The following is a 27,659-nucleotide window of genomic DNA, read 5'->3' as shown; positions in this document are numbered from 1 at the left end:
TGGGGGAGACCGCGGCTTCCTCCCCTTTTCCCCCACCCCCGGCTCGCTCCCTCCTTCCCTCCTTCCCAGCCTGGCCTCCCCTGTTCCCAGTCTCGGGGCTCCTCTTAGCCCGCCGCCCTTTGGAGAGTGCTGCCTTTTCTCGGGGACTTCTGCTTTTCTGCCCCCGACTCGGACCCCCAATCTCCCTCAGTCTCATCCCCCAGCACCAGCAGCGGCAGCGGCGGCGGGGCTGAGTGGCCGAAGCCTCTCCCCCCAACCCCCCGGTAACCTTGGAGGCGCCCTCGCAGTGAGTCTGTGCGGGGCCTGCGGGGGGGCGGGGGGAGGGGGGAGCGGCGAGAGCGGGGCAGGCGTTTCCTGGCTGCGGCCGCCAGGCGCCCGGGGACCGGCTTTCAGGGGCCAGCATCTCCCCACCTCCCCCCTAACTCCCCCTCCCGCCAGGCCAGGCTCCTCGTTCTCGGAATAGGGGGGGGGGCAGACAAGGGAGGGGGTTCGACCCGGCGGCGATCCAGCAGGATCGTGGCTATGACCTTGGGCCTCCGAGCTGGAGGAGGCTGGAGGGCAGCGTGGGAGAAGCGAGAGAGGCGACGGGGTGGAGAGGGGGGGCAGGAGGGCGGGCTTGTCCCGGGTCCCCATCGAGGTGAGCTGGCCCATAGGAGGGGGGAGGGAGTTCGAGGGAGAAGGTCAGCCGCAGGGAGCAGTGCGCTTTGCTGAGCCGAGCCCCAAGGAGCCGCACAGTGCCCTTGGTCCCCGAGAACTCCGGGGACCGACGGGCCGAGAGAGCTAGACAGCGATCGAAGGAAGGCAACTGTTGGAAGGCACCTGGGCAGGGCTGCCCTGCACAGGCTCCAGGACTCATTTACCCCCCTACCGCCTAGGTTAAGCATATGCACGGTCCTAAGAGTGCACATGAACAGTGCCTGACAAATCCTAGGCGCTTAATAAATGTTTGTAGAATCGAATTGAAGAGGCCATTCTCCCGAGCATCCGTAGAACTTAGAGCCAGAGGACTAAAGGGAAAATCGTCAGTGCGTTGGCGTTGGGTGGTGGTAGTAGTGGTGCTTTCTAACTGAAAAGACCCCCCCCCCCCCAATGGTGAGTGGGTCTTGCACACTCCCCCAGCGGCAGGCACGCTGACCCCGGAGCTGGACCTGGTCTGAGCACCAGGCGGGGCAGACTTCTCAGGCCGGGCTGCGAGCCTCAGGTGCCGGGGAGCGGGCTCTGGGGGCTTCCGGGCTCCCCTGGTCTTCCCAGCCTCGGCCCAGCCGTCTCGTCCCTGTCTCCGGGGCAAGAGAGAACCGCAGCGGCAGCCGCCGCCCCCACAGCCGGCTCGGCACCTGCGAAAGCCGGAGAGGAGCTCACGGAGCAGCAGTCTGTAAAATGGCTTCTGAGGCATGCAGAGGGACAGAGATTGCGGGCAAAGGGGGAGAGAGAGAAAGAGAGTCAGAAAAGGCACCTCGGCCCTCCCGGTACTTTACGTTCATTTAGGTCCTTCTCTTTTCCCCTCCACCTCACTCGAGCAAGAGTTTTAGGACAGGCCAGGGCAACGGCTCCATAGACGGCCCCCCAACCCCCCCCCCCCGCCTTCTCCTGCCCCCACCTCCTAAAAACCCGCTGTCAGCCAAAAATATCAGTTCTTTGGGGGAGGAAGTAACAAGCCGCCAATCCTTATTCCAACTGCATTTCTCTGCTCCGTTAGCACTGTTGGTCAAATTGCTTCAGAGGAGAAATTATTAGCCAGGATTTTAAGGCATGTCATTGACAAAGTTAACTAAAATGTTGTTAATGCCCCCAAACCCGTTAACACTTAACACACTGGTATTTGAAAAATATATTCCACTGTCCTGGATAGATTTGGGGAGGCCAGATGGTGAGCAAAGTCTGCTCTTTCTTGCCTCAGTGCTCCGTCAACACCCAAGGGACTTGGAAGAGAAACCTTAGGGGACAGACAGTCTCCCTTGCCCCTGGAAGCCGTAGCAAGTACTCTGACTTCTGTGCCATTTCAGTAATCTGACTTCGGGTGTGTAAACTTAGTGATGAGGCCAAGCTTTTTCAAGACTTAGATTTTAATTTAGACGTTGAACCAACTTCTACATCTGAGTCCACAATAAAACACGCCCCTCCTCTCCTCCCCCGAAGAAGCAGGCTGACAACCAGCACTGGCCAGAGCCTAAGCTTAGGCACTCCCTGGGAAAGGGGCCTCGGAGCGGCCCAAGGAGTTCACACGAGTGCGCAGCAAGAATTAGCCCATTATTTGGCTAATTTCTGTGTAGATTGTAATAGTACCTCTCTGAGCGACAGTCTTAGGTTGCTTCAGGAGCCACTTGGGCCCTGTTCAGGGGCTGCGGTCCTTCCCTTAAGGCACTTCTATTAAAAAGGGCCCCAGCTCCCCAAGCAGCATCTTTGTGAATGCCTTCACTGCCCACTCAGCCACTTCAAACCAAACCACCCAAAAGGACCATTTGAAACATTTTTTTAAAATATGCGTTTCTATTTTTGTCATAACACTGAGCAGGTTGGAAGGAACTTAGCCTCAGACATGACTAGAAGAAATAATCTAAAAATGAATAAATATATTGTGGTTTTCTGCTGATTCAAGATGCAGTGAAATCACCTCAAGTTATAACAAAAATATTATCACATGGGAACAAATTATTAAATTAAGCAGCTTATTAATGATTAACAATAGGACAATCTTCATCAATACTCAAGCAAATAATGCTGTATACTATGGTATCTAAATTTTAAATGAGAGATAATAGCTAACAGTATAAAATACAGCTGAAGACACAAAGAAAATTATCTCCTTTTTAAAATTAAAGTACAGTTATTTAATATATTTTAAATAAAATCATAATTATTTTATAGCACATTAATTTTATCTCCCATAGTATTATTTAATTTTTACTTCTCTTTCTCCCTACATAACCAAAAATGCTCTTCTGATTAATGTGAGTCATCATAATTCTCTATTTTCTTGTCTCCACACTGTAAGCAATGAACAAGCAAAATACCTAAGGGAAACATGTTTTCCAGCTTTATAAAAACATTCTGGACCCTACAGATTTCCATTTCCATGATGTATAAATATTACTTCAATTTTAGAGACATATTTATTTATGGAAAAAGTAGTTATTATCACTTCTGTTTAAATTCCATAGTGGGCCTATGTGAGGTGGAGGGAAGCACATAGTGCCTTGTCTTATTTTCATAAAAATTACATGGGGAAAAAATCTCTGTGAACTTTATAATATAGCAACTCACAAACTAATATGTTTAATAGAAATTATACAAAAATGTCCTGAAATACTGAAGAGCATAACACATGTTAAAAAAGGTTAGACATAGGAGTAAGAACAGTAAATTTCATCTCTGATCTTTGGCAAAATCATTTGCTATTTATTAACTTCTCAAATCAGGATATGACTTGTAATTTTTGCCTTGCAAGACTAATAGGAAATTAATTTATTAAGGTCTGTAAGAGACATGGGAAAAAAAGAAAATGCCATAAAAAGCCAAAGCAATATTATTATTTTATATATTTAAAAAGCAAATCATCCTCTCTGAGGTTGAACGTCTGCTGGAATATACCTTCCTTATTGGAATTATATTTCAGATGATCATTTTTTAATTGCTAATTTCCCTCACTAAGTCCAAAAGCTCCCCTGTATCCCTTCAGTCTAAAAGCATGCAATTGATGTGCAACAAATGACAAAATAACACTATTTACCACTCTTTCATGTCATTTAAAACAAAACCCTTTCCTTTGGTAAATCCAAGCAAAGAGCAAAAATAAATTTGTTACATATATGGGTATATATTATATATAGTTTAAAATTTTACCAATTTAATTCAACATTGCTTTTGAGTTGCCAAATTATGGTTTTTGCTACAGTGATAAACTATTTCTCCCATACACAAGTTCATTTTCCTTTCTGATCCAAGTAAAAGAAGATTAAATAATAGATAAGAATAATTCCCATTTCTAAAGCCCTTTAAGGTTTACAGAGTATTTGCCTCACTTTGTCAGGTTCTTTAACTTAAATTGATTTAATGGACTCCAATGGTCTTAGCTAGATATGCTGTTTTATAGATTTTTTCAAGTAGTGTAAGCTCTTCTAGATGGTCAGTGTGTATATAGGTACAATAAGTTCCTAGATAACAATTTTTTCTCTCCCTTTCCCAATTGGAAACCCCAAGGAAAATGAGGAAACCATTTTTTTAAATTGAAGTCCATCATGTTTGCTGCTAGAAGCTAATGTTTTTCAATTTACTAAAGTTTTCACTTGGCCTTTTCAGTAAAATAGATTGAAGGGGGCTCCCTAGCTATCTTCAAGCTAATCTTCAAGATTTGGTAAGCAAAATAATAATGATAATAACAATAATAATAATTTGTAAGCTTTTGCAAAAATGTTATGATAATATTGAAGACATTACTTATGAATGCTGTGGTACTTTGAAACTACTGAATTGTGAGATATGCTAGATTATTAGTAATAAGCCACAAAAAGACAATGTGGAAGAGGAAAAGTAAGTAAAAATTGAAAAATACTTTGTGTCAAAAACAAAACAAAGTATTTGCCTCCCAATAGCCCCAAGGAAGGTAATGAAAATAATGCGAATTGAAGAGCATGAACCAGAGACCACAGCTGACATGATAGTGTTTCTAGTTCTAGCCTGACTACTGTTTCAAAATCCTCCTTGTGAGAAATACATGTAAAAGGCAATGACCAATTAGTTCAATAATATTTTAGTTATTAAAAATACAGCAATAAAAATAATAAGGAAAATGGTTCTTTTCACATGGGATGTTTAATATTAGTGTAAAAGGGTCTTTCATATCAATTAATCACAATGGGTCATTTGTTATTGTGATTGAAATCCAAAAACAAAAACAAAGCAAGTCACAACAACTTTAAAAAGGGGGAATCAGCATCTTTTTAATCATAATCAAAATAATATTTTAAAATTAATTTCTAGGTATTTTTAATTTTGCAGTTTTCAGCAAGGTTTCTTATCATTTTCATCTGGATACATTGCATATTTTTAATTTTCAGCTAAGGGAAAAGTTATGAAGGCCAGTGATTGTTTATTGTTATATGGGTGAAGTGTGTTTATGACACAGTTTATATGCAGATCAGAGATACTCCTTCAACATATCAGTGGCTAACTCAGAACCATCTTCAGATGGCAGAGAGATGGGGAGCCACCTTGGATACTAGCCCTTGGGGCTGATAAATGTAGGATTGAGGTGGGCATTATGCCAGTAAGTACAGAATGGATCATAGGCTGACTGACCAGGGTACTCTGGGCAATCAGCAAAGCATTGTACTAGCTGTAAATTGCCAATGGATGTCCAAACTTTTCTGTCTCTACTAAAAACAAAAAAAATAAAAAATCATGACCTTGCACTAAGGCAACAAAAAGAGGAGAAAATTGTTCATTGTACCTAGAGGGATACTATGAATAAACTACAGCCAAAAGCTAAACGTGGCAATAACAGAGACTGGTGAATAATAACAGTAAAACCAAGTTATGCTGTAGGTCAATGATCACCATATGACTCAATGTTTTGTTTTATTTTTTTTAATCACTAGCTTATTTATGAAGCTTTTAATTTTTTAATTCCAAAAATGCATCTATTTCTAAAAGGCTTCTGGGTTCATTTGTCACAAGTAGAATGCAAAAATTATACTTACATTAAAAGTAAGTAGCAAAAAAATATATAATTGTTTCACAATAAAAATACCGCCCCCCCCCCCAAAGTACTTTCGGTTCATCAGACCCTCCTGGAAGATCTTGCACCATACCCTCGGGGTAAGTCAGCAAATGAAGCTTTTGGCTGTTCAGCAGGGGAAAATAATTTTAAACATGAGTGCTTTCTAAGGAAAATATTCTGTCTCCAAATACCAAGATGAAAATCTAGCAATTTTTTGTGGTGGTATTCTTTTTCATCTGTCAATAAGAGAAATGATTTGAAGAAAGATGTAAGGTTAATTTTAATGATTATCAAAGATAGAGTTTTAATAGCTAATGTAAGTAAATTGGAGTTTAAATATATTTAAGTGAAACAAAAGGTTAAGTATGAGACTACTTTCACCCAATAATATAATGGATTATTTCAAGAAAAATAAACTCAAAATATATGTTTTAAAAACACCTCATGCCATAGAATAATGAAGCTATTACAACATTTGATAAAAAAAAATCTCCCTTGAGAACCATCTCAATTAAACTGAAAATGCAGAAAGTGACCAGATATATAATATGTTTATGTGTGTATATGTATATATATATGTATGTATATACACACATATACATATTAAAATTACAAATCACAAATAAACATATATATACACACATATCTGTGTTTGTGTATGTGTATTATGTATGTATATGAAATTTGCCAGGAGTTTGACAGATTCTTCTCTAGACTTTTGGGAAACAAAACCTTTTATGTTGATGAGGAAAGGGAAATTCACAAGCCAGACTCTGGTCCCTGGGGCCATGAAAGTGTCCTTGAGCAGGTCACTCTACATCCCCTGGGCCTCATTTCCTCTTCTGTTAAAATAAGGGAGTTGCATTAAATCCCTTCCAGCTTTAATTACCTCTAATTTTTTTTCTTCCAAGTATTATGAACTCTAACTATGATCATAATCTACGTTATAGAGTGTCTGAAAATATTCTAATGTGACAATGTCCAGAAGATGGGCTACAGTTCAACATTGTGGTGTAAATAAAATCAAGTTCTGGGGCTGAGGTTTCACTTTTCCCATCAACCTTATCACTGGAAAACATTCTCTACAATTTGGGGATTTTAGCAATTATAGGTAATTCAATTTAGTGAATCAACCAGATGCAAATATAACTCAGGAAAAACAGTTCTAGAATCTAGGAAATATTAGAGTGATAAAGTAGCAGTGATCTATCATATATACTGACTGGCTTTAACTCAAAAAGTAAGATAGGAGTAATAATATTCAGTTTTATATATTGGCATTACAATCAGCATTGAAGTCAAATTGAAGAATAGCAGAATTTTTTTTTTGCTATGAAAGTAATCTTTCATGTCAGCATATCAAAGTCCAACAGCCCCACAATAGTGAGGTACAGAATTTTCCAAGTGTATTGGGCTACCTATTATTTCTCTTTAGGGAAATATATACACATATATTTATGCCCACACATTTATGTTGTATGTATACACATTTATTCTATATACTCTCTATCTGCTATAGGGAGACTTTAACAGAAATTATACATAAGGGAAAAGAGTTCATTAAAATTTAAACTTCTAATTCCTAAGTATGATCCAGATTATTAGACTTCACAGTTAAAAGTCTAAGGTGGTTCAGGGTAGATGTGTATATATATATATATATATAGCATATATATTTCACTTTAATTCAGTAAGCATTGGACACTGTCCTAGGTGCTGGGGATTCAAAGATTTAAAAAAAGTACAGTCCCTCAATTAGCTTACATTCTATTGGTGAATTTAAGGAAGGAAAGATCATTAATGTCTGAGAGGATCAGGAAAGGCTTCAGGGAACATATAGCTTTAACTTTTTTTTTAAGATGAAAATTTGCCAAGTGAAGTTTTTTGTCATTTTAGAGTGTACCATGCTAAACTATGGCAGATCATCAAATAAATATTTGTTGACTTAAATTTGCTTGAATTTTGATTATCCTATAGGATATTAATTTATACAGAGAATCAATCTGGTGTGCAAGAAAGAGAACTGAGCCTAAACCAAGGTCCAAATTCAAGCTCAGCTATGTATTACCTATGTAACACTGGGCAAATCTTTTAATTTCCCTGGGCCTTAGTTTACAAATCTAAAAGATGGGTTTTAGATTATCTTTAAGGTTCTTTCCTGCTATTCAAAATTCTATTAAACTATATAGATGAAGGGTGTGCTTGGATGAATATTGATCAAAGTAGCACAAATTAGGGATGACCTGATGCCACAGAAAGAATGATAATTAAGGTACTATTGCATTACAGCATGATGGGAAACACAAACAAAATAGAATAGAATATCCCTGGCTCCAAGGAGCCAACAACCACCTACTCAGAGATAAGACCTATACACTTCAAATGACTAGAGAATAAGCAAGTACAAGGTAGTGTGATAGAACCATAAGGCAGTTTATTGGGGGGACATGCCATCAGAATGCCAATGTTATTCATTTTATTAACATTTGGTGGGAGACTTTATTCTCTGGTAAAACAAAAGAATAAGTCACTTATATTAAGAACAATAGAATGATAAATTTTCATATCTGGAAGAGGGCTCTTCAAGTATCTGCTCCAACCCTTACTTTAACCATGAAATCACCTTTATGATGTTGCTGCAAAGCTCCTGCTTTAAATTTAGTGATGGGGAACACCCTCACTCCTTCATCCTCCATCCTCCATCCAGAGGCAGTTCTTTCCACTTTGAGATGGCTCCATCCAATAACTAAGAAGATTTTCCTCACTTGGAGCCAAAAATTTTGCCTTTTTGCAACTTCCTCCCTCTGCTTCTAGTTCTTTCCCCTGGGGCCAAGCAGAACAAGGCTGATTCCTCTTCTGTAAGACAGCCTTTCAAATACTTAAAGACAGCTTTCAAGTCTACTTCCCCCCCTACTTCTCCGTTCCCAGTCTTCTCTTACTCAGTTCCTTTAATCAATTTCCATATAGCAGCATTTCGAGTTTCCTCCAATCTTGGTTACCCTCTTCAAGATGCGCTCCAGATTGTCAATGTCCAGCAAGTACTGGACATAACACTCCTAATGAGGGCAGAAAGTAATGAGTCTCCCATTTCTCTGTTTCTGGATTACATTTCTTATCAGGGAGTCTCATAGCCTTTGGGGTCATTGCATCTCACACTAGTGACTCACAAGTCGTTAAAACTTTAATTTTTTAAATTATGAATTTAAAGAGCATTTCTGTATACAAAGTAGAACACAAAAAGATTGCATATGAAATTGTAACTCTCTAGTTTATACTTCTTGCTTTAAAAAAAATATAATAAATTCCACATGCTATTTTCCAAGTTGTACCATTTGTCTGTGCTTCCTTCTAAATTTTTTTCTGTTCTCTTTGGTTTGTTTTAAATTTTTTTCAATAGTCCCTTTTTTTCCCCATGGAAACATGGGTAACAGTGGTAACTTCCTTTCTCCTCCCCAACTCCATTCCCCCACCTCCCATTTAAAAATCAAGAGAAAACAGTGAATTTGACAAATAAGCTTAGTTAAGCAAAATGAAGCCACAGAGCCATGTCTAAAAATGTATGTCTCTGTATCTTGAGACTATCACTTCCGTATCAGGAGATTGGTAACATGATTCATTATAGTTCCTTTGGAGACATGGTTGGTTATTGCACTGATCAGAATTTATAAATTTTTCCAAGTTGCTTTTCTTTACAATGTTGTCCTTGTGTCTATAAATTGTTTCCCAGGTTCTGCTCACTCCATTCTGCATCAGTTCATACTACCTAAGAGTCTCTGGAATTTTCTCTTTTGTAATTTCTTAGGGAGACATTATTCCATTACATTCACATGCCAAATTTTGTTCAACAATTCCCTGATTGATGGGCACTACCTTATGTTCTTATTCTTTTAATCCCCTTTTCAGGATCATGAACTTTATTTTGCTTTTGACTGCCTTTCACCTACTCCCCACATCCTGACTTGTTGCTGCTAATGAGTCTGAAAATTTTCTACACCAAACTGTCATGTATATATGTGCTCTGTCCTCCTTTGCCCATTTCAGATTAGTGAAATTCATTTGATACCTCTCCCCACTTCCACCGTTTCCTCCATTACTTGGCTACTCTTCTTCCTACACACTCTGATTATGAGAAAGAGCAAATTCTGCTCTTTTCCTCCTCATTTCTACTCTAATATATTTCTTTTATGCTTTCTTCTCTTTTCCCCTCTTAAAGTGCTCAGAATAGAAACAATTCACCACTAAGACCTGGCCTTAACTCCTTCCATACCATTCAAACACATTAAGGTTTTGAAGCAACACTTATTTTTTTTTCTCCTCATATTAGAAAGTAAGCACCACATAGACATATAGCTCCCCTTGCAATTGCTCAAATTGCTTTCTGGGTTTCTGTCTCTTGTATTTGTATTTTCAAGTTCCTACTCAAGTCCAATCAAAATTTAAAAATTCTTAAAAGTCTTCTATTCTATTAAAGATTCATTTTTATTCCACTACAGGATTATATTCAATTTTACAGTACAAATTGTTATTATAAACCTCTATCTTTTGCCATTTGGAATATTGCATTCCAAGCTCTCTTCTCATAGAGGAAAAACTGTCTCTCTTAGAGGCAGCTAGGTTAGTATAGGGGAGAGATTGTTAGGCCTGGAATCAGGAAGACTTGAGTTCAAATCTGACCTCAGATACTTACTAGTTTTGTGACCCTGAACAAGTCACTTAACCTAAGCTGTACTTAGTACACTGCCTGGCACATAATAGGTACTATACAAATGCCTATTCCCTTTTCTTCCCCTCATGTACAGGAGAAATTGCCAGGTTTTGTGTGATACTGATTATGGTTCCTTGGTACTTGAATTCTTTCTGAATTCTTGCTATCTATCTATCTATCTATCTATATATAATTTTTTTTTTCATGGAAGCTCTGGATCTTTTTTTTTTAATTTTTTTTTTTTTTATTTTAAGCAATCGGGGTTAAGTAACTTGCTCAAGGCTACACGGCCATTTATTTCTGGGTGTGGTGCTGAGTGTCTGGGCCCGGGATTCGATCTCCAGGTTGTCCCAACACTGGAGCCGGTGCTCTTACTCGCTGAACCACCTGGCCACCCCTAAGCAATTGGGGTTAAGTAACTTGCTCAAGGTTACACGGCCAGGTGTTTCTGGGTGGGTGCTAAGTGTCTGAGCCCGGGATTCGATCTCCAGGTCTTCTCAACACTGGAGCCGGTGCTCTTACTTGCTGTGCTACCTGGCCGCCCCTGGAAGCTCTGGATCTTGACCATTACATTTGCAGGTCTTTTCCTTTTGGGGTTTCAGGAAGTTCATTCAGGAAATGATCAATCTTCATTTTGCTATCTGGTTGTAATAGATCTAAACCATTTTCATTTATGAGTTCTTGATATATCAAGAAATTTTATTATGGTTTTACAGTATTTCTTAAATTATCTCCTCTAGACCTATTTTCTAGGTTTGTTGTTTTTGACATCAGTCATCTTACATTTTCTTCTATTTTTTTGTTGATTCTGTTTTATTTCTTGCTGACTTATGTCAGTCAATAAATATTGATTAAGCTCCTACTACTATGTACCAAGTGATAAGAACTGAGCATACAAAGAAAGGTAAAAGACAGTTTCTGCCCTCAAGAAGCTCACTAGTCTAATGGGGGAAACAACTTCAGATATAGAAAAGACAAATTTTGAAACAGAAGGAAAGGACTATAATTAAGAAGATTGGGAAAGGTTTCTTGCAGAAGGTGGGATTTTAACTGGAACCGGGGAAGTCAGGAGGAAGAGAGAGCATTCTATGCAATGGCAAAAGCCAGGGAAAATGCCCAGAGAAAGAGAGAAGACAGCTAGGATTGTGAAGTACTTTGAATACCAAAGGAGTTAATATTTTACCCTGGATATAAAAGGGAGCCACTGATCAGAAATATGCTTTAAGTAGATCTTTTTGACAGCTGGGTGGACAATGGACAGGAGTGGGGAGATGCTTAGGGAGATTAACCACTAGGCAATAGCAATAGTTCCTATATGAGTTGATAAGGGTCATCACTAGGGTAATGGAAGCATCAGAAAAGAGGAGATGCATATAAGACATATTGCACAGGTAAAATCACTCGACTTTGGTCACAGATTAGATATGGTGGAGAGAGAGATTGAGTAATCTGGGGAAGACACCTAGGCTGCAAGCCTGAATGAATGAGAGGATGGTGGTACCCTCAATAGTAATAGGGAAGGGGCAGCTAGTGACCCAATGAATAGGGCACTGGCCCTGGACTCAGGAGGACCTGAAACCCTGGGCAAGTCACTTAACCCCAATTACCTCCCAAAAAACAAGCAAAATAGTCATAGGAAAGTTAGGAAGAAGGGAGAGTTTGACGGAAAAGATGAGTTCAGTTTTGGACATGTTGCATTTAAGAAGTCTATAAGACATCCAATTTGAGATGTTCAGTAGGCAATTGGAAATGTGGCTATGAAGGTTAGGTTAGGGCAGGATAATAAATCTGAGAATCATGAGCATAAAGATGACAATTGAACTCATGGAAATTGATGAGATCATCAAGTGAAATAGTATATAGAGAGAAGAGGGCCCAGGCCAGAGCCCTGGGGGCACCATGACCTGGATGAAAATCTAGCAAAGGAGATTGAGAAGGATTGATCAGAGAGGTAGGAGGAAAGCCAGGAGAAAGGGGTGTCCTGAAAACCCAGAGAGAAGAGAATATCAAGGAGAACATGGTGACTGACATTGTCAAAGGCTTCAGAGAGGTTGTGAAGGATGAAGGTCAAGAAAAGGCCATTAGATTTGATAATTAAGAGATCATGGATTTCTGTCTGATCAATATCAGTTTTCAGGGAGTCTCTACTTGGAAAAGCATACTGCTTTTCTATTCTAAGTTATTCTATATCCCTTTCCATCCTTTTTCTGCAGTGCTTTTCTTTAATTAAAAAAAAATTCCTTGCTTCATTTCTTCTAGGTAGTCATGTAGTCCTTGTAGAAATTCCATTTTCCCCTCTGATTCCTTGCTTTCAGTCCTTATTCCTTTTCTCCCCCAATTCCTTTAACCAGTTCTCATATAACAGCGATTCTAGTTTCCATGTTGGATTTTGGGGATCTCTAGATCTAGAATAATTTTTTATATAGGTTGTTTTCTTTTTTGGTAGATTCATCTCTTCAGTTTTTGTTCATGAATTAGGTCTTTTCCAGGACGAGACTCAGCCTTCTTCTGTACTTTTGAGAGAGGTGGTAGGTTCTACCTAGACTTGCCCTACATCACACAGATTCCTGTGCTAATCTCAACCTTCTGGTGTTTTTGGATTTTTGAGGTTCAGAATTATGGGTTTTCAAAGTACTCACTGGTGTCTAAAGACAGAGTACTTGGGACTCTGTGGTCCCTAGCACCACCTATATAGTTCAGTGGATTGAGCATGGGGTTTGAAGTCAGGAAGACCTGAGTTCACTGGCCTCAGACACATACTAGTTGTGTGACCCTGGGCAAGTCATTTAACCTCTTCTAACTCAGTTTTCTCAATTGTAAAATAGAGACATTCGTACCTTCTTATAAGGGTTGTTGCAAATGTTATTGTGAGAATCAAAAGAGACATTTGTAAAGCACTTAACACGATGCTTGGCATTTAGTAGCCACTTGATAAATATTGGTTCCCTCTTGACTCAGAGTAATTCTGGTCTGAGTGATACTTTACCTGCTCTGGTCACTGCTGCTTCTTATTGCTTCCAAGGCCCACTCTGTGAGTTTCTGCCCTGAGTCTTTCTCAGGGATCCCTCCACTCTTTGTCTGCCTACATATACCTTTGCAGGCAATATTTATCTCCACTGGGTTGTCAGGTGGCTACAATGAGTTTGTTTGCTTCTTTTTATTTTTATTTTTTTGCTTTTGGAAGGGCAATTGGGGTTAAGTGACTTGCCCAAAGTCACACAGCTAGTAAGTGTGTAAGTGTCTGAGTCCGGATTTGAACTCAGGTCCTCCTGACTCCAGGACCCGTGCTCTATTCATTGAGCCACCTAGCTGCCCCAAGTTTGTTTGCTTCTGTTGGCATTGGCAGCCCCCTGTCATATTGCTCATCAATTTCTGTCTGACTTTGGTGCAATTATGGAATGGAGGTGGTCACTGTAGTTTCTCATTGGATTTCTTTCTTTTTTTTTTTAAAGCAATTGGGGTTAAGTAACTTGCTCAAGGTTACATGGCCAGTTATTTTTGTGTAGGTGCCAAGTATCTGAGACCAGAACCAATCTTGGGTCTCCCGACTCTGGGGCCGGTGCTCTTACTCACTGTGCCACCTGGCCGCCCCTCTCATTGGATTTCTTAATCATTATTCAGCCTGGCACAAATATCAGGTTTTTGTTGGAGCAGGGGTGGGGGTGCTGGAAGGTCTGCTTTTGTCCAAGAAGCTATCTTGGTCAGAAGCTCAGACAATTACAATTCCAGGTCTGGACAACTTGGAAGTTTTTGAACCCAAGGGTAGGACTTGACATGTGTCCCTATAAAATATCATTGTGTTAGGTTCAGCTTCATCATTCCAACCTGTTGAGACCTTTTTGGATCCCAATTCTGTTATCTGCACTGGTCAGACCACATCTGGAATTTTGCTTTCAGCTCTGGGAGCCACAATTCAAGTACACTGATAGCAGGAAAGCAATGCCACTCGAGCACTCCCTTCTAGGTGTCCCCCAGATTTGTGTCACCTACAAATTTGATGACCATTCATTATGCTCATACAAGTCTTTATTCAAGTCATTGGATAGAAGTTGGCCAATGACAAGTCCCTATAACACTCTGCTATAGACCTAGCTCCGAGAGAACCTCAACCCATTAATTACCCACTGTTTGGGTCTACTTGTGCAACCAGTTCATACTCTATAGAATTAATTATAACTTAACCCTGTCCATATCTCACTATCTTTTCCACAGGGATACTAGGAGGGAATTTATCAAAAGCCTTATTGAAATCCAAATATCTTGAGTCAACAGCATTGAACAGAATCATAGCAATCTGTGGTTCACGGCTCCCACTGTTTCTTTTTTATCTTTTTCTTTTTTTTGCTTTTTGGAAGGGGGAAGGTAGGGCAATTGGGGTTAAGTGACTTGCTCAAGGTCACATAGCTAATTTTGTGTTAAGTGTCTGAGGCTGGATTTGAACTCAGGTCCTCCTGATTCCAGGGCAGGTGCTCTATTCACTATGTCACATAACCACCCCAGTCTCCTTGTTTCTTAAGTATGTAGCAGAAGCACAGAACTTAGGAGCTGAAAGGGACCTCAAGAGGTTCATTTAGTTTAATTTCTATGGGGAAAAAAATCTCATTAGAACAGGCCTGAAAAATTGGCCATCTAGCATACTACTAGAAAAGAAAAACCCACTTTTTAACAGGGAAAACCATTCTCCTTTTAGAGAGCTCTAGTTATAAAGCTTGCCCCACACCACCCCATCCCTTAAATCAAGCTTACATTTGACTCTGCAATTTCCACTCATTGCTGCTAGTTATGTTCCCTTGGGCCAAGTTGAACAAATCTGATCCCTCCTCCATATCACAGTCTTTTAGCTATTCAAAGACAATGGTCGTGGCCATACTGCGTCCTTTCTTCTCAATGTTTCCTTCAACCAGTCTTCATAGGTCACGGACTTGAGGCCCTTTATCATCCTGATTGCCTTTGCTTGATTATTCTCCAGGTTTTCAGTGTCTTTAAACTATGGTTCTTCAAGATTACTTTACTTTTGATGTGAATATCACCTCCCTAATTCTGGAAACTCTCTTCATGTAACCTAAGATTGCACTAGTTTTAAGTTTAGGGAATACCATATCACACTTTAGTATTGTCCATTAAAGTCCTCAGATCTTTTTCAGAAAAATGGCTCTTACCATGCTTCCCTAATCTTGTATTTGACTTGTTGATTTCTTGAACCCAAAGTATATGTCATACAAGAGAAATTGTGTCACTGTCAGAAAATGTCATATAAAACAAATGTATGAAAAGGTATTCCAAAATGGAATTTTGGTCTCTGTAATTCATATCAGAAGAAAGAATAGAAGAGACCAATACTGCATCAAATTAAATGGAGGAATTAAAGACACTTTCTGTTCTGTTACAGAAAATTTGGAAACCTATGAACCAGAAGACTAGACAGAGAGACAGAGGAAGAGAGAAGCTCTCCAAGGTGCCTGTGGCCTAGGTAACACATATACTAGTATATTAAAATAATTAATCAATCAGTAAACATTCGTCATTTGCTATGTGCCAGGCATTGTGCAAAGCCTATGAATATTGAAAGAGGTAAAAGGTAGTTTCTGCTCTTAATCTAATGGGGAAGATAACAAACAAATATATACTAACAAGATATGAAGAGAATAAATAGAAGGCAGCTAGGTGGTGCAGTGAATAGAGCACTGAGGATCTGAGTTGAAATCGCTTCAGATACTTCACACTTACTATTCGTGTGACCTTGGGCAAGTCACTTAACCCCAATTGCCCTGCCTTTCCCCCTCCAAAAAAAAAAGACCAAAAAAAGAAAATAAATAGGAAATAATGAAGAGAAGGAAGGTACTGCACAGCAATGAGTCTGTCCTCCTGCAATCACTCTGACAACTGTAATTTTGTTTTAGTTGTCTCTGCCAATCTGATTGATCTGAAGTAGAACCTCAGTGCATTTTTCTTGTAATTAGTAATTTAGAGCATTTTTTCATATGATTGTTGATAATTTCCATTCTTTCTTTTAAGAATTACTTCAATAACCTGTTTGTTCTTTTTAAAAATATTTTTATTTAAAGTTTTGAGTTCCAAGTTGTATCCCTCCCTTCCTCTCTTCTCCTCCCCTCCCCCAGATGGAAAGCACTCAGGTTATACATATGCGATTATGTAAAACATTTCCATATTAGTCATTTTGTAGAATACTCAATTAAAGAAAAATGAAAGAAAGTGAAAATTACCTACTTTAATCTGTATTCAATCAATATCACTTCTTTCTCTGGAGGAGCATAGTCTACTTCCTCATCAGTCCTTTGGGATTGTCTTGGATCACTGTGTTGCTTAGAATAGCTAAGTCATTCACAGTTCTTCATCAAACAATATCGTCATTGTGTACAATGTTCTCCTGGTTCTATTCACTTCACTATGCATCAGTGTAACATGTAAACAAGATATATACAGTGTAAATGGAAAGTAAGACAAATACTAGGGGTCATTTTAGGAAAGAGATTAACAACTCAGCATGCAGCCTTCCTTCCATACTCTCCCATCTTCTTCATCAGTTTGCTCCCACCATCATCTCTGTTTTCTTTTATCTTCATGCTCTGCCCATCTAGTGGCTCCATTTCTCCTGCCTATAAACATGTCCATGTCTCCTCCATTCTTAAAAATATCCTCCATTGTTCCTATCATCCACACTGGTTATCATGCCACAGCTCTTTACCCCTTTTCGGTTAAACTACTTGACAAGGACATCTACAGTAGGGGCCACCATTTTCACTCTCTCCCTCCTCATCCTCTGGGATCCCTTAGGTTCCCTGGCTTTCTTCAACACTCTGCTCAAATCCCACCTTCTATAGGACCCTTTTCCTGGTCCCTCAAATGCTAATTCCTCCCTTGGAGACTACTTTCCATCTACTCTGTATATATCTTATATATACATAGTTATTCGTTTGTTGCTGTTCCTATTAGAATGTAAGTTCCTTGATGGTAAGAGCTGTGTTTTTGCCTTCCTTTGTAAGAAGGCAATAATAAATAGATAAATAATAAAAAAATAAATGAAACTTAATAAATGCTTTTTGACTAACTGACAACTGCAGGGGTCAGGGAAGACTTCTGGTGGGACTTGACTCCTGAGTGGCTTTGAAGGAAAGCTAAGACTTCCAAGAGGTTAGGGTGAGGAGTGAGTGAGTATCATCCATGAGAGATGTCTTGTGTGGATGTGCAGAGTTGGTACATATAGATAATATTAGGTCATATGGAACTGACTATTCCTTATAGCACATGATAAAATAGAAATTTCTTCCCCCAAAGCTCATGAAGTACAAATATTATTCATATTTTGTATATGAGGAGACCAAGGTGCAGAGAGGCTAAATCACATACTCAAGGTCACATAATTAAGTGGCAGAGCTAAGATTCAAACTCCCATCTTCTGGTGCCTAGTTCTAAGCTCTTTCTACTATTTCATCAGATTTACTAATAAATCCCAAATCCGCAATTCAAACAGGTAGTTGAGAGATATTAGTCACATCCTCCCAAGGCCCCATTTTTGGAAGAGGAAGCTACAGCTTAACTTTAAACCAGAGTCCCCAGTACAGCATCCAAATCCTTGAAATGGCAGTGATAATGTTTCTCAAAGCTTCAGTTCCTCCTCTTAGTACAAAAGCACAACCATGTGGGTCCCCTAGAGAAGCAGAAACAGGGAAAAGATTCCCTTCTGCAAAGGGGAGGCTTCAGAACCACACAGAGGGACCCTAAAAGGGGAAGAATCACTATTCCCTTGACCACTATTCACTTGACCCCTCTACAATTCAATTTAATTAAATTACATTGAAGAAATTCTTTTAAAAGAATCTGCATATAAATTCCTGAACTCCATGCAGGGGATTGATTGGTCTGAACCTATGATTTCATCCAAATAAGGAACTCCCCACATGGAAACTCCTGTTACCAATGCAGATAGGCAAACTGTTTTGTAACTTAAAATCCTAAAAAAATTACCCAGGGTTCCCATAAGCTAAGTGATCTTTCCAGGGCCACACAACTAGGACATGTCAGTGGCCAAACTTGAATCGGGGTTTTCCTATGTGTATATCCCCAAAACTAAACAGCTTATGTCCTCAAGGAACTACCATGTTAATGGAAGGTTACAACATGTTCACAAATCATAGATAAATACAGGGTCATTTGAGGAGGGAGAGAGAGTTTGGGTCTATTGGATCTCCAAGTTCTCAATATAGCCTATGATTTGAGGGTCCCCTCTATGGCATCCTGTGTCCCACTGTGTGATCTGGAGGTGTGAGATCTAGGAAATGGTGCTACCACAAAACAGAATCGAGGATATGAGGGAGACAGATTGAGGGAAGTCTCCCTTATGTACACTTAAACTAAAGGGTTGAATAAGGACAGATGTGAACAACATGGAGCATGGGTAGGGAAGAAACTCATGGTCTTATAGAAGGAACTGGGAGTGTTTAGCTTGGAGAAGGGACAAGTTAGTGGGTTATGATAGATATCATCTTGTATTTGAAGGACTGTCATGTAAAAGAAGGATGAGCCTTGTTCTGTTTGGTTCCAGAAAGAAGAAACAGAAACCATGGGGGTTAGGCACATTTAGGTTTGACATAAGGAATAACAGCGGCAGCTAGGTGATTCAGTGGATAGAGCACTGGGCCTGGAGTCAGAAATATCTGAGTTCAAATTTGACCTCAGACCCTTACTAGCTATGTAACCCTGGGCAAGTCACTTCACCCTGTTTGCCTCAGTTCTTCATCTGTAAAATGGGGAGACACTAGAGAAGGAAATGGCAAACCAATATAGTATCTTCTCCAAGAAAACCCTGTGGATAACATTCTTGAGGTTACATAGAGTTGGCCACAAACAACAAAAGTAAGGAAAAATCCTAAGAATAAGAGCTATCCCAAGTGAGATGAGCTGCCAAGGTAGGCAGCAGGTGCCTCCTCACGGGAGGTTTTCAGGTAGAGGATTGGTGACCATGTGTCAGGGATGCTGAAGAAAAGATTGGTGCTGGATGATTTCTAAGGTCTTTTCCAACTTTAAGACTCTGTGAAGGCCATTAAGACTGATGCTACTGATTGACAGTTACTGTGGACAAGTCACTTCATTTCTTTCTAGACTATTTTCTCATCTATAAAGTGGCAATGCCTCTTTAAAAGTGGAGATAGTATGTCCACTGCAGGATTGATATGAGAAAGAGAGGTATGTAAAGTACTTTACCAACTTGAAAACGTTATGTCAGTATCAGCTCTTATTATTATGAATGAAGAATGAGCATCAGCTTGAGTGTATGAGCAGAATATCACCACCTCTCACACACACACCCCCTACCTGTTTAATTTTGGCATGTCAGCATACTTCCAGACTTAGATCTCTGCCCAACTAAGTTATGGGTATGAAACAAAGAGTATAAGTATAAAAAGCATAAGAGAATAGGATGGAGAGAAACACACAATTAACAATGATAACTAGGAATGGGAGTGGCATGAACTCATCCATAAAACAGAAGAGCATAGAAAAATGTATTAGAATACAGAATACAACAATATGTTCTATACAAGAAATACACTTGAAACAGAAAGGTGTACCCATAGTTAAAATGAAAGGTGGGAGTAAAATCAATTATGCTTTAGCTGAAGCAAAAAAAAAAAGGCAAATTGACATAGTTGACCAAAAAAAGGAAAAAGACAAATTCTAGAGGCTGTGAAAATAAACAGGTACATTGTCCAGGGTCACAAAGCTAGAGAATGTCTGCGTTTAGATTTTAATTCATTCTTCCTGATATCAAGTCCAATATTCTATCCATAGTACGGCCTCAGTACAGCCTAAGATTTTGGTTCATTCCTGCCATTGTAGTAAACAATTCTAGATTCTGTATATGCCGGCAAGTAAATGTGTTACAGACTTTTAGAGTGGAATGCTTTGTATCAACTATTCCACAGTAGTAAATAGAGTAATTGGTTGTTGTCCTTCATTTTCTAACAGGACTGAAATGACATCACTGGGTTAGAGTCAAGTTTCAGTGTGTGAAACTGTGGCTGATCAGACCAATATGAACTCAGAATGCTCTACCACAGGTCGGGCACAAATAGTCTGTGTGAACATTTGGGGTGGGTAATACTTGTTTCTAAAATGCTAAGTCTGGCTGACTAATTGGTAGACCAAAAAAAAAAAAATGAGGGAAAGCACATTATTGGGGGCTTGTGAGCTATAGCATGAAAAGAGACAGCCTCCTAATCCCTCAGAGCTTACTCAGTCTTTCTATGGGAACCCAAAATGTCAGTTTGAGTGAGAGTAGGGAGAATAACCCCAGAAAAATGTCAAAATTGACTCCTGACTTTTGGCATCATCATTAAAGTAACAGTCATGGCTGACCAATCCCTAGCACCCCACCACACAGAGTAGTCCGCCCCTTCCCTCTCACTCAATGCTGTCTGGTGACCTGGCATCATTAGCATCTTCCTCTTCTAGGTGGAGCTTCCAGATCCTGCACACAGATTGTTAAAATTGACAAGATAACATTCACAGGTAGGTCAAGGTGCTATGAAGGAACATGTGCTAACAAAGAAAAGTTATCAGAAAGTAGAATGGCTAATTTGGGAGGAAACTGATTTCTTTTCATTGAATATCAAGTAAAGATTAAATGGCCACTTGTTAAGTATGTTATAGAAGGAATTTTTTTCAGGTATGGGTTTGGCTAGATGGCCAATAAACCAATTTATATACCTGAAATCTTATGATACTACAAAAGGGCCCTTGTATCAAAGTAACGTATATTATGTGCTTTGAAGATGTCACAGTGATAAATAAATGTCAGTTATTATTTTTCCCTCTTCCCAAATGACCACTCTTCAAGACTTTGATGATAGTCTTAAAGAATCTCACCCCTGTCCAACCATATCTGGGGTATTTTGTTCAGTTCTGGGCACTGTCATTTGACATTGATAAACTAGAGGTCCAAAGTAGACCACTTAGAATGCTGTTGCTTTGAGTCTATGCCATTATAAGGCTGAAGGAACTGGGAATGTTTAGTGTGGAGAAGAGCTAGAGGATGTGTACCAGGGGAGGAATAGGTCTCAGACTCATACAAAGGATACCCTCAAACCCACACTGGGACATTGAAACAAGGACAGGTGCCAACTGGCAGCTTTGTCACTCGCTACCCAGTCCCAGGTCACAGATACAGGGTGGAATGAAAAGGGGACTGGTACAAGAGAGTGGTGTTCCCCAGAAAGGAAGTTCTAGGTGTTTCTAGATGGATATTCTAGGAGGAGGTTCAGAAAGCAGTAGTGGTATCATTCAGACGTCAGGCAGAAAGCAGGGTCTCATTTCCAATGTCTAGCTTAGCCCAAAGAGGAATAATCAAGGTAGGAATCTCAGACCAAAGGGGAGCCTACAGTTCTGCTCTGAGCCAACAGAGTTTTCCAGTTGGCTGATGGATCAGAGTCCACTAACAGTCTATTACTCTTACCCAGACCCAAACTCAGGTCAGAAACTTGTAGAGCTCAGCCTAGGGTGGAGGTAGGGAGTTAGAAAAAGCAATAATTAGATAGAACTATAGATCATTTTGAGAGCACTGAGAGCCTGCAAGTTCCTGGACTGTCCCCAATATCCTGGAGTATTACAACATCCAATACTCCCAAGAAAACAGCAAAAGGATCAACCCAGACTTTCCCTCTAGAAGTAGAGCCCAATATCAAGTCCAAAGTCAAGAAGTGGCCTAGAACAATGGTCAAACAAAAAAACTCACCACTATGAACTATTATGGTGGCAGGGATACTCAAGACAAATGCAGAAGAGAGTAACTCCAAAACACCTACAGGCATCGCCACAGAAAAACCGTAACTTGGGCACAAACTCAGCTAGAATTCCTGGAAGAAATGAAGCAAAAGTTTTGAAGAAGAGTTTAAAAACATTTTTTATAAAAGAAATGCAAATGCTTAAAGAAAAAATTGAAAAATAAATGACAACTATGGAAGAAAGAATTGGAAAGAAGATGATTTGCTTGGCATAGGAGGAATAAAACCTTGGTCAAGCAACAAATGTCCTAAAAATTCAGATGACCTAACAAAAACCAATGACTCCACGAGGCAACAAGAAATATTAAAACTAAGTCTAAAAGCTGAAAAAAATAGAAGAAAACCTAAGGTGTCTCATAGCAAAACCAAGTAGGAAAACAAATTACTGGGGAAAATTCAAGAATCATTGGACTGGCTGAACACTACAACCAGAGTTCTAGATATCCTCTTTCAAGAAATGTTAAAAGAAAACTGTCTAGATCTTTTAGAACCAGAGGGTAAAGTGTAAATAGAAAGAATTCACCAGTAAATTCTTGAAAGATACTCCCAAATGAAAACTCTTAGGAAGTTCCATAGCCAAAATCCAGAGTTTCCATGTCAAAGAAAAAATACTGCAAAACAGTCAGAAAGAAAGAATTCAAGTACCAAGGAACCATGGTAAGGATCACACATAATTTAGCAGCTACCACTATAAAGAAGCCTTGAAATATGATATTCCAGAAGGCAAAGGACATAGGCTTACAGCCAAGAATAACTTACCCAGCAAAATGGAATATAATGCTTCTGAGGGAAAAATGGACTTTTAATGAAATAGAGAAATCCCAAGCATTCCTGATGAAAAGACCAGAGTTTCAGAGCAACTTTAAAATACAAACATAGAAGTGAAGAGAGACATAAAACGGTAAACACGAGTGAGCAAAGATAAAGGACTAAACAAGAATAAACTGCTTACATTCAAATATGCGAGATAATACATGTGTGCCCTCTGAACCCTATCATCATAAGGTTTCATAGAGGGAGTCCAATTAGACAAGGACTGAGAGTAGTTCTCTTATGCCTTGATGATCTTAAGAATGGAAAGAGAAGAAAAGGTATACATGTGGTGTGGGAAAGGAGGGAAAGGAAGGCCAGGGGAAATCATTTTGCATAATCGAGGTACACAAGTAGTATCTATACAAAAAAGGAGGTGGGGGAAGGGAGCAGCTGACAGTTGGACCTCACCCTTATCTGAACTGGGCAAAAGAGGGAGTAATGCTATATACAACTCTGTGTCTGTGTGTGTGTGTGTACAGAAATATATTTAACTCAACAATGAAAAAAGAGGAAAGGGGGAGAAGGGTTTAGGGGGAATTTAAATAGATTAAGGGAGAGATTAATCCTGAGCAAAACAAAAGTGAAGGCTGTATACAAATATTTATAGTTTCTTTTGAGATGGAAAAGAATAGGAATTAGAAGGGGTGTCCATCAACTGGGGAATGGATGAACAAGTTATGATATATAAATGTGATGAAATGCTATTATGCTGAATTCTAATCAGAGTAATCATTAACTGGTACTCCAGAGGTCTAATGATGAAACATGTCACTCACTTCCTGATAAAGAGGTGAAAGACTCAGAATGCAGAGACTTTTACTTTGATTGACTATACATGTGTATAACAGGTCTTGTTTTTCATATGTTCTTAATGGGGCGGCAGAGTAAAAAGGCTAATATTTGAAAATAAAATAAAATTTAATTTTTTTAAGGGCCATAATGTGGGAGCAGCTAGGTGATACAATGGATAGAGCACCAGCTCTGGAGTTGGGAGGACCTGAGTTCAATCCAACCTCAGACACTTACTAACTGTGTGACTCTGGGCAAGTTGCTAACGCTGATTGTCTATCCCCCTCATTTCCCCACCCCCCACTACCCACCACTGGTCCAAAGGATATCATGTAAAAGAGAGAATAGACCTGTTCAGCTCAGTCCAAGTGGGCAGAACTAGAATGGATGGAAGTTGTAAAAAAACTCATTTAGGCTTCTTAAAAGAGGGAACTTCTCAGTAATTAGAACTAACTAAAAGTGTAATGAGTTACCTTGGAAGTAATGAGTTCTCCCTCACCAGGAGTCTTCAAGCAGAATCTGAATGACCACTTGCTGGGTAAATTGCAATGGAGATTCTTTTTCAGACAGAAGCTGAACTAGAGATGGCCATGAAGGTCCACCCTAACTCATCATCATCTATATCTCATTCACTATATATAGGCATCTTCCAGGACTCTGTCCCAGATCTTCATATCTTCTTATTCCAGGCTCTCTTGTGACCTCATCAACTTCCATGAGTTCAACTATTACCTTTATGCAGATGACTCACAAGTCTATATATTGCCCCTCATCTCTTTCCTTAGATCTAGTTCTACATCACCAGCTACCTCTTGGATACCTCCACCTGGATGTCTCTATTACTATCTCAAACTCAAAACATCAAAAACAGTCCTCATTATCTTTGCTCCTAAACCCATTCCTCCTTATTTCCCTATTTCTGTCAAGAATACCATTACTGAGTACCAATTGCTATCCCGAGGAATCAGGGGCTCTTTCTGGGTAAGGACCAGAGCACAGACCAAGACAGCAGTGACCACACCACATCATACCACCTTAGAGGCATCAAAAACTTCCAAACTCCTATAACTAGCTCTGAAAATAGCAGTGCAGAAAAGTCTGAAGTTTAACACAGAGCCTCTCCCCCACCACACCTGGAACAGAGTTCAACATTAGAATAAAGTTCTGAATTAAGAAATAGAGTGTGAAAATTAGCAAACAAAAACAAACAAACAAGAACCCGATCATAAAAATCTACTGTGGTGATAGGGAAGATTAAGACACAAACTCAAAAGAAGATGATAAAGTCAAAAGAGCTACAGGCAAAGTCTCCAAGAAAAAATGTGAATTGGACACCAAGAATTTCTGGAAGAGTTAAAAGCTGATTTTCAAACTCAAGAGTGTTAGAGGAAAAATTAGGTAAAGAAATGAAAATAAATGAAGAAAACTGTAAAAAGACAATTGGCATCTTGGTAAAAGAGGCACCAAAAATACTGAAGAAAATAACACCTTAAAATACAAAACTGACTAATGGAAAAGGAGGTACAAAATCTCACTGAAGAAAAGAATTCCTTAAAAATTAGAACTGGAGAAGTAGAAAATGATGAATTCACAAGACACCAAGAAATAATAAAACAAAGTCAAAAGAATTTTTAAAAATAGAAGAAAATGTGAAATATCTCTTTGGGGGAAAAAGTGACCTAGAAAATATATTGAAGAGATAATTTAAGAATTATTGGATTATTTGAAAGTCATGATCAAAGTAAGAGCCTGGACATTGTACTTCAAGAAACTAATAAGGAAAACTGCCCCAATATCTAGACCTAGAGGGTAAAATCAAAATGGAAAGAATCCACCAATCACCATCTGAAATTGGTCCCAAAACAAAAATTACCAGGAATATTTTAGCCAAATTCTATAGCTCCCAGATCAAAGAGAAAATATTCCAAGCAGCAAGAAAGAAACAATTCAGGTACCATGGAGTCATAGTCAGGATCTCACAATATTTAGTTGCTTCCATGTTATAAGAGCAGAGGGCTTGAGATATGATATTCCAGAAGGCAGAAAAGCTGGGATCCCAACCAAGAACAACCTACCCAAGAAAAACAGAGTTTAATCCTTCAAGGGGAAAAAATGGATATTTAATAAAATAGAGGACTTTCAAGCATTCCTGATAAGTCCAGAACTGAATAGAAAATTTGACTTTCAGATACAAGGTTCAAGAGAAGCATAAAAAAGAAAAACCTGGGAAGATCTTGAATATGAATATGAATTCATACAAAGTGAAATGAGTAGAGCCAGGAGGACATTTTACCATAACAGTAATATTGTAGGGGTGATCCACTGTGAAAGACTTAGCACTTTGATCAGGATATTGATCTAAGACAATTCCAAAAGACCCATGATGAAAAATGTTATCCACTTCCAGAGACAGAATTGATGGACTCTGAGTACAGATATAGGCATATTTTTTAAAGCTTTATTTTTATTGTTTTATTTGTATGTGTTTTCTTTTGCAACATGGCTAATATGAAAATATGTTTGTCATGCCATCACATGTATAATGGAAATCAAAGTGCTTGCCTCCTCAAGGAGAGAATTTGGAACTCAAGATATTTGATTTTTTAAAATTCCTTTATATGTCATTGAGAAATATTTAATGAAATATCTCTTAAAATTAGTTTCCAAAAAAGGATACTATATCTTTTTAGTCATCCATTTCCCATCTGACTACCCTCCTTTGGACTTCTTTAGGATTGAAGGCATCTCACCAGCCTGCAAGATCACCTCAGCCCTGGTATTCATACCTCATCAATACTCTCTGCCCCTGAAATCCCTCTGATTGGAGAGTGGAACAAAGAGCATGTAATATCAACAACAAAGTATAAAAAATTTGACAATAAAACTCAACGTAAAAATCAGAAAAGTTCATCGGTAATGACATGGGCTCTTTGGGGTATCTGCTAAGCTTCCCGGGTCCCTTTCAAACTCTTAGAGCAACTTTCTGTCACTAATTCCTTGACTCTATCCCGGTGTGGATAGTGTTGCTTTCTTATATTAGTTTTGGGACAGTGTCTGAATCATCCAATTACATATTGTAGTTTATTTTGACCTTATCCCAGTGATTCTTTCCATGCATCTCACACTTACTTTATTTTTTTTAAGGTCATTTATAATCACATATGGCATAGAGCATTTAATCAGATTCAAAAATGGGTAAAGAAAGTAGAATTATCATTAACAATCATAGACTATTCATTCCATGCATTCTCCACATGCTGCCCAGGTTTTTCTCATCTCCCAGACAGGGGATGAGAGCTAATTTACAGATTTTTTCATTTCTTGCTCATTTCCATCTAGGGGCTAAGCAAAGACAAATTACGTGTCTGTTTTCACCTTATGCAAGGAAAGATAAAGCTTCCATGTAGTTTGGTTCCACGATGATAAGGGCAGCAGTTGGGTGAAAATAAATGGGAGCAAGAATAGAATTAATATTGTAATTGGAGTATATTGCAAACCACTTATTCAGAAAGAATATATAAGAATATTATATTATATATAATATATTATAATAATATATTATATTATTATATATTATATAAAAGAATAATATATTATAAAAATATGAGAAATTAAGGAAACCAATTACAACAAATTTAGAATAGAGATGAGAAATAATAGTGATGAGTAACTTCTTCGAAAGATCATCGAGAGGGCAAAAGTTATTGAAAGGCTGGACAAGGGAATATGTCCCAGATTGCTTTACAAAGGAAGAAAGTACTTTTTAAACATGAAGTTAGGGTTCATGCTTAAAACTGATTTAAAAAAAAATCAGTAAACGTGACTTCAATTCCTG

The 27,659-nt window shown here is 38.9% G+C and overlaps 1 long non-coding RNA gene across 1 annotated transcript; it reads left to right on the top strand.

Moving 5' to 3' along the window:
• On the top strand, positions 1 to 26,720 carry LOC138164827 (uncharacterized). The gene is made up of 4 exons (XR_011169198.1): positions 1 to 286; positions 15,811 to 15,891; positions 20,895 to 20,951; positions 26,558 to 26,720. It is a non-coding gene; the product is annotated as an uncharacterized lncRNA (long non-coding RNA).
• The last annotated feature ends 939 nt before the right edge of the window (positions 26,721 to 27,659 follow it).

The sequence above is a fragment of the Petaurus breviceps genome, unplaced genomic scaffold, assembly GCF_028583685.1.
Source record: "Petaurus breviceps papuanus isolate PSGF00001 unplaced genomic scaffold, PetGlider_PUasm1.0 207, whole genome shotgun sequence".
Classification (NCBI taxonomy): Eukaryota; Metazoa; Chordata; class Mammalia; order Diprotodontia; family Petauridae; genus Petaurus; species Petaurus breviceps.
Note: the sequence above shows the minus strand (reverse complement) of the source record. Positions and strands in the feature narration are given on the sequence as shown.